Genomic DNA, 5,622 nt, shown 5'->3' with positions numbered 1-5,622 from the left:
TGGAGACAGACCCTGGCAGAACTAAGACATGGAGACTCAGGGAGTTTTGCCCGTTCTTTGATTTGCAGTACTGAATACTGAACCCCAGGCCTCCTGCATGCCAGCAAGAACTGTCATTAAACTGTCATATCCCACTTCTTTTTTACTTTTTATTTTAAGGGATTGTCTCACTAAATTGCCCAGGCTAGCCCAAAATGTACTCTATAGCCCAGGCAGGCCTTGAACTCATCATCCTCCTGTTTCAGGAAATATTAAAAAAAAGAAATCACCCCACAAACTCTCTTGCCGCGCTGGTACTGGCCGGCCACATCACTGTTTCCCAGCGGGGTCCTGCTATTTTCTCCCAGCTAGCAAGATCATCTCGCTTATGTGCAACACCCCACACACCCCACAATCAGTCATCTAGCGCCTAGTTACCCGGTAGAAACATGACTCTTAAGGTTTAATTATCCAATCAGATTTATATACCAATAATATCACAATTTACAAGCTGCCGATACAATAATTTCAGAGCCAAATGATAAAGACAACGTTTTAACCCAATTATTCTAACCTTGTGAAAACCTTAGCTACTTGTGGCTGTTTAAAACCACTCGGGGTCTGGCTGGTCCTCCTGTTCACCTGCCTCCATGATGATTTTCTCCCTGCTTCCCTTCTCCTCCCTTCCCCTCTCCTCCTCAACTTCTAGCTCCACCTCTCTATCCCTGTCCAATCACAGGCCTATCCCTGCCCTAATGTGATTGGACAGAGAAAATGCTGCATCATCCTCCTGCCTCAGCCTCCCAAGACACGCGATGACAGTCCTCCCATATCGGCAGCCTCACCTGGTTATTAAGTGGTAGGAAAACCTCCAAAACGATGTCTGGTGGCGGGAGAAAGCATCTTGTATTTTAGGACGTTTTTGTACTTTTTTTTTCCAAGTGATTGCAATTGTATGATCTCATTTATCTCCTCCCTAAAGCTCCACCTATGTGCTCTCAAAGAAAGACCCCAGTTACTCCAAATGGTGAGCCTGGGGAGTCGGCAGCGAATCCCACCAGGCTGAGAAGTCAGACCATCTCCACTACTGTCACTCAACTTGTCTGGTAGGGTAACCTGAGGCATGAGGTTAGCCATGGGCTGCACCACTTCTACAGCTCCTGAGATTCAGGATCCACCTGAAGCAGACTATGCTAATTGACCCAGAGAGCCAGGTCCCACCCCCTTCTCACTCCTACCTCCAACTACAGAGGCTACAGCTTAAAGGTTCCTCGCTTGAGGCTAAGTGATGACTGGTGACCCTTTTCTGCCTACGAAATGGGATCAGAAGTCTCCCATAGGCAGTATCAGAACAATTCTCCTTTCTTGACAGAACCAGACGATCTTAGCTGCCATATCTCTCTCTTTTGCTTCTACCCTCAGTTTCTGTCTTGACTGTTCCCCGGGTGTACAACTCTCTTACACAGGAGGAAATATGACTTGGGGCTCACTGACTTCATAGCCTCTGCTAGCTTTCCACACAGACAACAATCAACAGAAAGAAATGTGAGGCCGTACATAATAGAGAATAGAGCACTGGGCTCAGTTGCTCTCGCTGCGTTCTAGTGGTCCAACCTCGTCTCAGCTCAATTCCATCGAGTCTTCTTATCATTTGCGATCATGACTTAGGTAAATGCTCTGAGGTACCCTCCAGTGTTCCAGTTCTATACTTAGGAATCTAGAATGTGAATGTTCTCTAAATGCTTGCTAAGCCACGATATGCCCAAAGCAAAGCCGCATCTAACAGACCAGGACCTTGTGGAAACAGCCATTCAGTGACCCGAGGATGTCACCATCCCCCACCACCACACCCCCCGCTGCTGTACGAGTCCCTGTATCTTCTCAAGACATAATGAAGGCTCCAGAATACAGTGCACAGGTCCTAGAATCTGCCACGACTTGGATTTTAACGAAAGAAATCATAAACCTTCCCCCGCAAATCGTTTAGATGCTTGGGCCCACATCTGTACATATGAGTTAAAAATAAGTAAATAAACTAACTCATTTATCTTACTTCTATCCAATATTACAGTGAAACCATGTAAACAAAAGTTCTTTTAAATGACAAGCTTGTCATTCATTTCTGGAGTCTAGCAACACTCAGTGAAGTCTAACAGGACAACCAACTATAATCTTGGCCTGTAAAACACCCATAAGCCACTCCCTGTACACAGTGAAAAGACTCTATAAAAGGTAGGTCTGTGAGACTGTCATCTAACTCCCCTCTCTGGCCCATTTTTGTGGGTGCTCAAACTTAACTTGGTATGGAGGAAGTCTTTTTGCGCAACATCCAACTTTATGCTATTTGCAAAACCCAAAGGCAACAACAGAAAAACAAAGGGCAAGGAGGAGTTCAGAAACACGGAGCAGTTGAGAGACAGTAGTTAGAACCTCCATACACCCCAAGCCGACCACCCTACATCCTGCCCTCCCAGCTCTTGTGTAAGTCAATAAAAATAAGATGCTAAAATCAGAAATATGTTCTCCTTTCCAGAACACTCTGTGAATAGTGTGTTTCTTCTCATGGAAGGCGGCACTGGTATTTGGATCTGTGGCCTCAGATGAAATGTCAACATCCAAACATCAAGAAAAGTCACAGAAAGATAGGATAGCCAGCAAGGTGGGGAGTTGGTTTTCTTTTCTTTTCTTTTTTTCTCTTTAATATCAGCTTTAAATTTTTATAGCTCACTTTGCCTTGCCCTATTTTCTCTCTTTGTTTATTTATTTATTTATTTATTTATTTATTTATTTATTTATTTATTTATGTCTCCTTGATTTTCTGAGGCCAGAGGCTCTAGTGGGTCCCCTGAACTTTTGATGCTACCTTGTGTTCATCAGATGGAATCCTTTGTTATAACCCGCACAGGTTTTTCCAAACCAAAAGCGGGAGCCATGTCCTCCACTTAGTACATTTCCATCTTATTCACACTTCTGTGTTCAAACACTGGTCTTTTCTTACCCAGAACATAACCTACTTCTCAAGGGCGTTTTAGAAGCATGGAACTTTGGGATCCTTGGGCCTGGTTGCTTCCCTTAGCTTCCAGTGGGGGAACTTCCAGGTAAGTCTGGGATGCTGGGATCACAGTGGCTGGGAAGAGACCACTTCATGGCCTGCATGAAGTACTGGGAACAAAATGCCTCCACTCCCTCCTGAGACCTCTCCCACCATCATAGGCAAGACACGGCCATTATTCCTTCCAGCTCATCATTGTCCACCATCATATAACTTGCTTTTAGCTCAGCCGTTCTCTAAGGTCTGTTGTCTGATGGGAAGGTTTGTCATCACTGGATACAAGTCAACTGTAAGAATCAACATGGGGAGGGAGACTGGCACAGTGGTTACACAGCCAGGCTTTGAGTAGCAACTGGATTCGGTCTTAACTCTGCCTCTCACTCTCTCTGGCATGTCAGATATGTATTTTTTTTTCCTCTTTCATTTCCTGAGCTGTTAAGTAGCCAGTGCTAATATGGGTATCACAGAGCTGTTAGTTTTGTAGGAACCTATAAATAATTTCCTTATTATATGCCTGCCATATAAAGGCTCCTCAATAAATGCTAATGAGGAAAAAGAACTGCTTCTTGAATACTTTTCAGAGCCAAGCATTCAGGCTTGGACAGCAAGAACATGAAACAACGTAGTCAAGGCCACAAGGCTATTGAGAGACACATCTGAGGTAGGATATGAACTCAAGTCTGTCTGACCTGAAGTCTGATCTGAAGGCACAGGGTAGTGGCAAGAAAAGCATACTTAAGAAAGAATCCTGGCAGGGAGCTTAAGGAAGGCCAATGGAAGTGAGAATTACCAGTGGGATGATCTTTGATGGAGGGAGGATGAAGCTCGGTCACTAAAATGAGACAAATATCCTTTTTGGAAAGTACTAGAAGAGAGTGGCATTGATATTGTTGGCCAGTCAATCCAACTGCCACCCCCAGTCCCTTCCCCATTCCCACAGGATCTCCATCGTAATCAGTAATAATCAGTAATAATGCACCTGCAATGAACAGGGAGACACCCCTCTTGCTAACTGCTTACTGTACTGAATATTTATGTCATCCCAAATTCATATGTTGCAAGCTATCTATCTATCTATGGTGTTAAGAGGTTGGTCCCTGGGAAGTGATTAATGCCTTTTTTTTTTTTTTAAGAGACCCATGGAGTGGGGGAAACATGCTTTCTCCTTTCCATGATGTAAGGGTAAAGCAACCAGGCAACCTGTGAGGCAGGAAAGGGGCCTCGCCAGACCCTGCCTGCTAACGCCTTTACTCTGCAACCTCCTTCTAAGCAATAAATTCCTCTTGCTTATCAATTACCCAGTCAAAGGAATCCTGTCACAACTGCCTGAACAGACAAAAGCCAAGCTGTTAGGAAAGACTGGGGGAGGGGCTGAGGGAGAGCTATTCTTAGTGGACAACTTGACTCTATGTGGAGTGAACTGGAGGGCACACCTGGCGGAGATTTTCTGCTTGGTTTGAAGTGGGTGAATCCTCTGCTAGTCCGGATGTTTGAGGCAGGGAAACACTCACCTTTGATCCAGATCTCAAGGCAGGAAGACGTAAGGCTTTGATCCAGACAGTAAGGCTGGTAGACATAGATAGGCCTTTAATCTGAATCTTGAAGTCCGAAGACACACGCCTTTAATCCAAATCTTGAGCAGGGGAAGACGCACGCCCCTTTAATATGGGCCACACCTTCTGCTGGAAGTCTATATAAGGACAGAGACGAAGGAAGCTTTGCTCTCGTCTGCTTGTCCTTGTCTTGCTAGCAAGGCCATAGCTTCAGTGGCATTGGAGCCTACTTCTTCAGGATCCCAGTGTATACTGCAGGCCAACTGAGACCCAGGCTGTGGGACTGAGCAACTACGAGATTCTTATAGACAGATAGACAGATAGATAGATAGATAGATAGATAGATAGATAGACAGATAGATAGACAGATAGACAGATAGACAGATAGACAGATAGACAGATAGACAGATAGACAGACAGACAGACAGACAGATAGATAGATAGATAGATAGATAGATAGATAGATAGATAGATAGATAGACAGATACATACATTTATTCATTCATTCATTCGTTCATTCGTTCCAAAAGTTCTGTGACTCTAGAGAACCCTGACTAATTCAGGGTACTTCAGGAAAGAATTTTGTTTCTTAAAAATAGACATCTAGTATTTTAGATGAAGAGACGGCCTTCTGTCTTCGTGTCTGGGAGCTGAGAGCGCTCATGTGCGGAGTGGTACAACAGATACTGCAAAGCATGAGGATAGCAATCCTGAGGTGACAATGAAGGACAGAAAAACAGAGGTGATCACAGAGTCATCCTGAAAACGCCGGAGCCTGTCCACTCCAAGCATCTGCTTCAGCAACCATTAAACTCCACTTGGGTTCCCCCTGCCCTGTCAGCCATCCTGCTCCTGCTTGAAAACAGAAAGCATTCTGGAAGTGTGTGTGTGTGTGTGTGTGTGTGTGTGTGTGTGTGTGTGTGTGTAGAGGGAGCTGAGCTAGCCAAACCTTCTCATCAAAATAAAAGTCTCTCCATCCTCAGTCTCATAGCACAGCCAGTGTTCCACTCTTGGAAACCAGATGTTTCCAAGGTTTTC

General features: G+C 44.7%; 1 long non-coding RNA gene across 1 annotated transcript; it reads left to right on the top strand.

Moving 5' to 3' along the window:
- Window positions 1-2,018: 2,018 nt before the first annotated feature.
- On the top strand, window positions 2,019-5,416 carry LOC116084495. Its single transcript, XR_004116131.1, has 3 exons — window positions 2,019-2,211; window positions 2,513-2,638; window positions 5,184-5,416. It is a non-coding gene; the product is annotated as an uncharacterized LOC116084495 (long non-coding RNA).
- Window positions 5,417-5,622: the final 206 nt, after the last annotated feature.

The sequence above is a fragment of the Mastomys coucha genome, unplaced genomic scaffold (genome assembly GCF_008632895.1).
Source record: "Mastomys coucha isolate ucsf_1 unplaced genomic scaffold, UCSF_Mcou_1 pScaffold9, whole genome shotgun sequence".
NCBI classification, from domain to species: domain Eukaryota; kingdom Metazoa; phylum Chordata; class Mammalia; order Rodentia; family Muridae; genus Mastomys; species Mastomys coucha.
This window is presented reverse-complemented; position numbering and strand designations above follow the sequence as displayed.